The 10427-nt window shown below is 38.0% G+C and overlaps 1 pseudogene; it reads right to left on the bottom strand.

Moving 5' to 3' along the window:
* Positions 1 to 3534: 3534 nt before the first annotated feature.
* Positions 3535 to 3629, bottom strand: LOC141420093 (U6 spliceosomal RNA; annotated as a pseudogene).
* Between the last annotated feature and the right edge of the window lie 6798 nt (positions 3630 to 10427).

Here is a 10427-nt window from a genome sequence, read left to right as displayed (position 1 = left end):
CTTATCCTACAAAAATCCCCCACCTCTGGATTTTGCTGATTGTGTTCTTCTGATGTTGATTAATATAATCTTTTGTTCCCTATGTTTCCTGCAAGCTGGTAGATCTAGAGACTTGTTCTGATTCATAGTTTTGGCAGGAATATTTCTTAAGTGTCGTGTACATTTCCACAGAGCACTATGTAATATATGGATGAACCTCTTTTTTTATGGCTCCATTTTTATTTTTATTTTATTTTTTAAGTTGTTTAGTCATTTATTCATCTGTGTATACATTGTTTGGGCCATCTCTGCCCCCTGTCTCCCGCCCCCCTCCCTCTCTCCCTACTGAATCTCTTTTTTTGTAATGTTAGCAGCCATCAGTGATTATTGCCTAGATTCATTTCATTAGGGATTTGTAAGAAGGTGATATTCCAGTTCTGTAATTTCTTCATCTATTAGATGGAAAATGTCTATAAAGAGAAACTTCCTCTCAAAAACTGTTTATTTGGTCAGTGTGAAGGGCAGATTAATTTCCCTTAGTTTCATCCTCCAAAGGCGGCCAACAAAAATTTTGGGGGGTATTATGAGTTTATGGAGTTTTAGCATATTTAATGTACTTCAATTCATCAGTTCATTGCAGTTATTGTTTTTACTGATGTTCAGACTAACTGTTGTGACACTTTCCAAGTTGTCTCCTAGGTGTTTTTTTAAATTTTGAGACAGTGTCTTGCTATATTGTAAGGTTGGTCTCAAATCCTTGTGATCAAATGATCATCCCACCCCAGTTTCCTGAGTAGCTGCGACTACAGATGTACACTACCATGCCCAGATTTCCTAAATGCCTTTAAAATAACCCCAACAGCCTTTGATAGCTTTCTTGCTTTCTGGTATGGCCACTAACAAAATGACATGAACAAGTAATTTGAAATATTTATGACATGTTAATTGCATGATTGTGACTCTAAATTATCACTTATGATATAAAAACTATCCTTGCCTCCAGTCTATGGAGTGTTAAGATGATATACAAGGCAGTCAAAGCTTCCTTCAATTCAATATCCCATAAATTTCTATTTTTACAGAAAAATAAATGGCTAGCACAAGATTTCACCTCCTATACAAAGCATTTCTAGTTGTTGAAACACATTTAAAAAAAAAAGAATGAAATGGAATCTCTTCTTTCTTAAAAATGTGCTTCTGGAGCTACCTGAACACTTGCATTTTCTAAGTAGCTGATAAAAGTCATTTTTCCATATTGTACTGGGACAACCAAAGTTGTCCAGTTACACTTGACTTCTTTTTAAGTCTGGCTACAGCAGAGGCAGGGCTGTCCTCTTTTATTTTCCTTTCCTGCAGTCTTTACTGTATGTTTAGATACTCCAGTGGGTTTTCATTTTGCTCTTCCTTTTCCTCATGTTTGCACTGAAGATTTATCCTTTTCCTGTTGCCTTTGTTTTGGACTTAGTTTCAACATTTGTGGGAGTAGTTTTGACTTAAAATCTGCAGATCTTGTGGGCTTATTCTTTACTGTCTCTCTAGCTGAATTGATTTTCTTTTTAGAAGTCTTGGCAGTGCATAAAGAAGAATGAAATTATGTCATTTGCAGGAAAATGTATGGAAATGGAGATCATTATATTAGGCGAAATAATGTGGTATTATGTGTCTGAGAAAGACAAATATCACATATTCTCTCTCTTATGTGGTATTTATATCTTAAAAAAAGAATAACACTATTCTTTTACAGCATGTAAACGAGGGGCTGTTTGGGGGTGGGAACAAGTGGGAGGGCAAAAGGAGAAGGTAAAAGGGAGTGAATATGACTGAAGCACCTTATACCCACATATGAACATAAAATAATGAAACCCATTAAGCTTGTTTTAAAAGGGGTGAGGGGAGATAAGGAGTAATAGAGGGGTGAATTTGATCAGAGTACATTATATGCATGTATGGAAATGTCATAATGAGCTGGGGTAGTGGCTCAAGTGGTAAGAAATGTCATAATGAAACCCCTTTGTGCAATTACTATATGCTAACAAAAAAAAAAGAAGAAAAAAGAAAAAAGAAATCCCAGAAGGGGCTGCAGTGGAGAAGGTGGGTTCCTAGATGCCTATGGGTCTTCACAAAGTGAGACTATCGGCTACTGCCAATCCCACAGCCTGAGCTACTGGGACCCATAGTGGGAGCAATGGGAGAATCAGATAGAACTGGATGAAGAAAGTCTATCTATCTATCTATCTATCTGCCTACCTACCTACCTACCTTTCATATACTCAACACTTCCTCTTTCATTTTTAGATAAATAGTAGTATACCTCACATACTTTTCTGCACCTTTCTTTTTTTCATCTGACAGTGTACCATAAGAGCACTTCCAAGAATACATATTCTTCACTTTTTTACAGCTTCATAATACTTCATCTAATTGGATGCATTGCAGTCGATTCAAACAATACTATTGATGGACGTTTACTTTAGATTTTAAGAAACCATTCTATTACATATAGAGCTGCAATGAATAACCTAGTACATAAGTCATAATGTATTTTTGCCAGTATTTCTTTGGGATGGATTCAAGAAGTGGGATTATTGGGTGAAAGGGTCATTGTGCCGGATATTGACCATTTCCCCTTCAATTGGGTGGTATTTTTTTTAATCTTCCCATTAAAATATGACAGTACTGTTCATAGCCTCATCAAAACATCATGTGGTCAAACCTTTGGATTTTTGCCAATCTGATAAATCATATGGCGATTTATTTTTTTTCTATAATAAAAATCTTTAATTATATTTATTTCTCTTAGCGGTTTTGTTTCTCTGAACAAACCCTGACCAGTACATTTGGATTGTTTTTAGCTATTACAAAGGGTGCTACTGGGAATAACCATGTGCGTGGGTTTTGGTGTTCTTATGCAAGAATTCCTCTACAATATATTCCTGAGAGTACATTTTGCTGGGTTGTAAGACATGCTAATGTTAAACTGTGTAAGATAATGCCAAATTGTATCCAGGGTGATTGTCCAATTTATACTCATACCAGTATTGTTTAGGAGTTCCCTTTCATCCATGTCTTGGCAAACACTTCATATAGCAATGATTTTGAATGTTAGTCCTTCTGAGGAGTATATGATTTCTTATTATACTCTTAATTTACATTTATATGATCACCAATGAGGTGGAGAATCTTTTCATATTTTATTTCTTATTCACATAACCTCTTCTGGCAGTTTAGTTTTAACTTGTATTCTTTTTCTTATGAATAAGGTTTTTTTCTGAATATGTTTTTGACAGTTTTTTAATTAATGTGCTTTAATTTATTATAGTGTTTTTATTTTTTCATTTTTTTATTATTGTACTGTGGGTACATTGTGACATTAACAAAATTCTTACAATATATCATAGTTGAATTCACCCTCTCCATCATTCTCCTTTATTGTCCCTCCCTCCATTCCTGGAATAGTTTCAACAGGTCTTGTATTTCCATTTACATACATCTTATGGTGTTTTTATATGGTCAATACTATATTTGGTCAGTGGACGCTTCTTCAAGTTTTCTGCTTTTTTTTTTTAATGCCTCACGAATTTGCATATCATCTTTGTGCAGGGGCCATGGTAATCTCTGTATTGTTCCAATTTCAGAATATGTTATTTAATCTTTCTCTTCCAGTAATCTTGTATAGCTTCTTTCCTAAATGGTAGAAGATATTCTAAGATTTATCTTGTACATTAAATACCCCAAATTGGCATCAACTGTTTCTCCAAGCTGTTGATGGAATAATAATCCCCCATCTGCAAAACTTCATATCCACTTTCATATTCACAGCACTTATCACTACCTGACATTATAGTGTGTGTGGTATTTCATTGTTTATTGTCTGTTTCTTCCTCTACATTCTAAGGCCTTACCTTCTAGTTGCATGGAGGACAAGGACTTTGTTTTCTTCACTAATGCATCCCAAACACAGAACAGGGCTTAATATGCTAGGGTGCTCAGAACCTGCTTGTTTCCATTTATCAGAAGTTGCAATTGCAGCCCCCTGCACAAGGAGGCTGGTGGTCATTCAGAGACTAAGCCCAGGACATTCACTTATTCATTCCCATACACTGAGTGACTGCTCTGTTCCAGACAGTATTCTGGCCATGATGCCAATGTTTACATCACCCTGAAGGTTCAGGTTGGCTACTACTGCTTTGCCTGATCAGTGACTTTCCTGGGAATTGATAAATCAATAGCCAGACTGATCAGGCAGGAATGATTCCTCTCCAACATCAAGCTAGAACGAACTTAACTAAGTAAGCACTTGGAACTAAAAGAAATTGTGGTGCTTAGCAACTTGGAACATAGTTGAGGATAATGGTGGTAGAATAAACTTGAAGAATGTTTATAAATGTGTTTGTCTTTCTTGCAGAAAAAAAATAAATAAAAGAAATTGTGGGAGTAAAACTCATCTTGCAATGAAGATATAACATCAGACCTTTAAACAGATGCGTATGTGCATATATTTCATTTCTTGCTTACATTTCAAGAAGCTGTCAATGATAATTATTATATGCAGTTTATCTCAAAATCATGCCTTCATTTTTTTTGAGTGCTTGAGATTGAACCCAGGGCCTTGCCCATGCTAGGCAAGTGCTCTACCATTTAGCTACATACCCAGCCCCAAAGTCATGTCTTCATGTGAGAGAGAAAATAGGGTAGGCCAGGACTACCATTTGTGGAAGCCATAATATGTTACAGATTGTTTTTTATAGATTTTTCTCATTATCTTGTCTCTTAGAAGATAAAGGAAATCGAATTTGCCTCCCTGAAGATAGGGCTTGGGGACATTTAAAGGATAAAGAAGCAGGTGATTTAAGGCATACGGAAAGTAATTGGAGAGGAATATTAGTGGTCTGCAACTGAGTAATCAACTTCTGTGGCACTTCATGGGACTTATGTTCAGAAATGGCAGCATTGGCATGATCTGAGGGTGGAGTGTTTGTCTTCATGACATCAAAAGGTCATGCATACTACACTTGTGCAGGTCCAAATGAAGCGTCAATGGTTTCAACAAAAGTGGCCTTCAAGTCCCTAAAAAGTAACCTAGGCAACTGTTAATATTACCATGATGCACAAGCCAGTGGTGTTATCTACAGTACAGCTAGTGAGAGACTAATAATATATAGCTCAGCAGCATGACCTTCAGATAAAGTGATTTTTAAAGTCATCTAAAAGCAAGTGAAGCTAGAAAGTTTATTTAGGTTTTTCACTTGATTTCACTTTGGTACAATGGGGAAATGTGTCACTTCCATTGAGGAGACTGAGGACCAGGAGAAGGGATAACATATAAAACTCTAATAGTGATTAATCGATTGGAGCAGAGGTTCTCAAACTTCAGCCTGTATCAGCTGTAGGGCACATAAACACTAATTGCTGGACATTATCCCTAGTGTTTCTGACTCACTTCATTTGGGTGAGCCCCAGGGATATGCATTTCTAACAAGTTCTCAAGTGATGTTGCTGCTGGTGGTCTAGGGACCACAGGTTAAGAACTGCTGATATGGAAAACAAACAAGCAAGCAAACACAGCACTTACTCTTTACAGACTACTTGAGGATCATACTGAGCTGAGAGGGCTGGTGGAAGTACATGGCCTAAGGGAAAAGCAAAGTGGTTACAGTGTGTAGCAAACTAAGGGTCATGACCTGGGTAACATTGCCTTTCCCCCTAAAGTGTGAGGTGACCACTCAGTGGCGCTTAGAATGTCTTATGTGGGCATTAGTGACTTCATCACTTCTCCACACCAGAAAGTCATGTGAGTGAGGGATTAAGCCTGGCTTCCAACATCTCCATTGATTTTAACAGCTATTAAAGTTACTTAATTCAGATCAGGGAAGTTACAGCCTTGTAAAGAGTCTGCCTAGGGCCCAGCACCAGTGGCTGGAGTCTGTAATCCTAGCTACTTAGGAGGCAGAGATCACGAGGATCTCAGTTCGAAGCCAGCCTGGGTAAATAGTTCTTGAGATCCTATCTTGAAAATACCTAACACAAAAAGGGCTGGTCCAGTGGCTCAAGGTGTAAGCCCTGAGTTCAAACCCCAGTACTGCAAAAACAAAAAAAAAAAGTCTGCTTAGTAGTGATGTTGCGGGAGTTTGCTAGCTGAGATATGGAACTCTTGAGGCAGATTAGCAGGAAGCAATGTTTTATTGTGCCAGTACAGACTCAGCAGACTCATGTCCAAAGGCTGAGCCCTGAGAACAAAGGGGTCTCACTTTATATACCCTTGTAAGCAGGTTACAGAAGTAAAAAGCAAGGTCTAATCCATATATGGTTATATTTAATTTTATTGGCTACTTTACCCTAGTGCTATGTGACTTTCCCCTCCCTGGTGCTACGTGACCTTCCTCGTGTTCAGATTTCTCAGGTTTTATCTCTCTGCTATGCCATCCCTACCTCCCTGCTGCTTTCTCAGGACTCAGGTCTAGTCTGTTTTCTTCTGATCCTCCTCTCTGCTACAGTGAAACCTGGGATTACTCTGAAGCTTTTCCCTTTGTGTCCAGAAGTCTCCAGGGCTCTGATTGCAATAATCTCATTGAGAAATTGATACTGGCCAGGGTATTGATTGACTTTTTTAAAATAGTGAACTGTATTAGCTTTAAATTATAATCTTATCACAAATTTAAAACATCATGTATGGCACAAAAAATCAGTAAAGCCAGTATGAAATGGCTACAGCAAGTACAAGTTATATGTGGCTAATTCCCATGATAAATGACTTATTCCCAGTAAATATAGAGAGGTAGGCAAATGAGTGAGTTAGGCAGCCTCTGAGAAGGCCTTCTAGTGTTCATGCACTTGGGTAATCCCCATCCTGAGTGTGGGCTGGAAGTTAGGAGAGGCTAAATACAGTAGTTAAAGCTGGAACAATGCTAAATCTTTTTCCTTTGGCTTCCTGAAGCCTCAGGGCTCTGAGTACTCTAATCTCCCTCAGTGATGGGGTGGGATGCTCCTGAGGGGATTGCTCAATTTCTGTTACAATGAACACCATTATTTATTTATAAAATAACTACCATCAACTTTATCCTTTTAATATTTTTCAAGTATACAGTTTAGTGACATTAAGTACGTTCAGATTGGGCTGTGAATGTAGCTCAGTGGTAAAGCACTTGTATAGTATAAAGCAAGGCCCTGGGTTCAATCCTCAGTACTGCTGTAAAAAAAGTATATTTACATTGTTGTGCAACCATTACCACCATTCCTCTCCAGAGTTGTTAATCTTGCAAAACTGAAGCTGTATAACCATTAAGTGATAACTTCCTCTTTTCCTTCCCCCTACCCCAGCCCCTGGAAACCACTGTCCTACTTTCTAGCTGCATGAATATCTAGATGAATATCTAATAAAGGTGGAATTAAAGTATTTGTCCTTTGGTGTCTTGCTTCTTTCACTTAGCATCATGTTTTCATGGTTCATCCATATTATAGCATTTATCACACTTCATTTTTAAGGCCAAACAACATTCCGTTGTATGGATATATGGTATTTTGTTTATCTGTTCATCCATCCACAGACATTGGGTTGTTTCCACCATTGGGCTGAGAACATGGATGCAAAAGTGTCTGAGTCTTTGCTTTCACTTCTTTTGGGTATATACCCAGAAGTGGAATTATTGGATCATATGATAATGCTATGCCTAATTTTTTGAGGAACCACCATGCTGTTTTCCACAGAGGATGCACCATTTTACATTCCCACCAGCAATGCACAAGGGTTCCAATTTGTCCACGTTGTCACCAACACTTTTTTTTATAATAGCTACCCTAATAGGTATTACTACTTATTTTAAAATAAATTTTATATTTAAAAGTTGCATAATTTTAACTAACAATATTAAACAATTAATACTGTGTAACATAGGAAAAACAGGAGAAAGTTATGTGACAAATAGAGAGTATATTCACAAAGTATGTGGGATTCATTTGTGACAAACTGACTTACTAAGAGATAGGTGAGTCACTGTGTCAGCAGAGAATTCACCTAAAGAGCAATCTTTGTGCCCCGAAACATTAGCTAATAAAATGCCAGTGAAAATCAAACATATCATATTAAGTGAAATAGGCAAATCGCAGAAGAATATATATGAGGTTTATAATTTATATAATTATATATTTCTGTATATTTTATATAAATGTTCTTTATATATAAATTACATACAGAGGATCACATCTGGAAAACATGCAGCTGTCTGTTTTCAGTCAAATCTTTGGGTCACGGAGTGAGGGTCAGAAAGATTGGACGGGCAGGATAAATTCAATTTACCTATGTAAATTGTTTGAAATTTTGTAATCAGGAAAATCTTCTAAGATGAAAGTTTGTAAAAAAAAAAAAAACCATGTAACCCAAATGACAACAAAATTATATACATACATATGTTTTGGAAATATGTGCACAGTATGCTGGTTTTTTGGGAGAAGTGCAGACTAAAGCAACTGTTTTGGCAGCAAATCTGTGTGCGTGTTTCTACATCTTAAATTTCTTCCTCTCAAATAATCACACTCACACATGCATCTTTCTCTTCAGCTCAGACAGGAAGTGGATGTCTTGTGTTGAGCTTAGAGACCACAACAAATCCTATTTTCGGAGGATTGCAGCCAGTGAGTGGTAAATTCTAGAAACATCCAGCTGATGTCAGAAGTCCAAGCCCCTCCCTCACGCCCCCCTCCCCTTGCGAAGCCTCCAACCCACTTTCAAAACTACAATTTTGATTCTTATCACCAGGTGGCGTCTGTCTCTATTTTCTTTCTCTGACTTTAATAAAAAGGCATATATTTTTTAGAAGAAGCAGTGTTATTTTTAAAGTTGCTGATGAAAAATTATACACAAAATGATACAAATAGTGTTTACTTTTTGTTTTTTTGAGATACTGGGATCCAGCCTAGGGCCTTTTGTATGTTAGGCCAGTGCTCTACCATTGAGCTACAACCTCAGCCACAAATAGTGGGGCTTTTTGTTTGTTTGTTTTTTGAGACAGGGTCTCAATTATGTAGATCAGACTGGCTTCGAACTTGTGATCCTGCCTCGTCCTCCTAATTACACACATATGCCACCACGCCTAGCCAAAATGCTTTTTATATACAGACTAAAGAGATGTTTATTCAGTTTCATCCACCTGTGTCTCCCTCTCCCTCTTTTTTTTCTCTGTTAAGGTTGACTGATCTGTTCATGCTGTAGAGAAGGCTCCTTGGACAAAGAGCACATGGTTCAAGCCCCACAAGTACCATACCCATGTAATGGCGTCCCAGCCCTTAATAAAGGGTTAATAAACCCTTGTTTATTTATTCTGTGATGGCTAAATTGTTACAGTCCCAAGAATGGAGGAAGGAAAGAGATAAGAGAAAGGACCATCTTAACTTGCAGCTTCAAGCTAGATTACCAAAGGGAAAAAAAAACTGCTAGCTTCCTGTGTGCAGAAGATTACCCACCAAGGCAACACTGCATTCTGCCTTTAGAACTAACCAACCAGGAAGTAGCAAAAACTTCTTTATGGACTAACCTTCAATCCCAGGACTTTGTTTCATGTTGTCCTGCCCCTCCGTTGCTTATAGCTAATGTACGTTCAATGTAAATGATTTATGTTTCCTCTCCCCCAAATTTATTTTAAAACACCCAAGCCTCTTGGGTCTAGTGGACATTTTTCCAAGTGGTAACTGGCGATGCTACTGGTAGCTCTGGTAGCTTAGAGAATTTGTCCTATGACTAGTCCTTTATCTTTTGGCTAGCATCTGTGCAGCTCAATAAACCTTTTCTTTTCAGAGAACTCTTAATATCAGAGGTTTGATATCCTCCCCCATCCCACACCCCCACCTTGGCTGACTAATCTGTCCATACAGTAGAAAAAGGCTCCCTGGAGAGAATATGGGGTCTAAGCCATGCAGGTACCATACCACTGTAAAGGCTTTCCAATCCATAACTTCACCGAGCAGTTTCCCTGGAGCTGGCTCTGATATCATCACACAAACACTCTGTGAGGAAATCTACTACCTGACAAGAGAACTATGAACTCTTTCTGCAGCTGGCATTCAAGTCTTCCTAACCTCATGGATCCAGACTATATATATATATATATATATATATATATATATATATATATATATAGCCTTGTCTCCCAAGTGTTCTGGGCTCTTGCAAAACTGCCCTAGGGGCTGCTTCCTCAAGGCAGTCCTTTTTTTTCGTGGTACTGGGCTTTGAACTGAGGGCCTCATGTTTACCAGGCAGGCGCTCTACCACTTGAGCCACTCTGCCAGCCCTCTCAAGGCACTTTTATGCTTCTTTAGCAGGCTGAAGACCCAATGGAGAGATCTTGGCCCTTGCACATACGTGATGGCATTGACATTTTATCAACCCTTTAAAGGAGGATTGTTACCTTCATTTTAAAGATGTGGAAAGAGTTGGAGGAAGAGTAAGAACTAGTCTT

The sequence above is a fragment of the Castor canadensis genome, chromosome X (assembly GCF_047511655.1).
Source record: "Castor canadensis chromosome X, mCasCan1.hap1v2, whole genome shotgun sequence".
NCBI lineage: Eukaryota > Metazoa > Chordata > Mammalia > Rodentia > Castoridae > Castor > Castor canadensis.
Note: the sequence above shows the minus strand (reverse complement) of the source record. Positions and strands in the feature narration are given on the sequence as shown.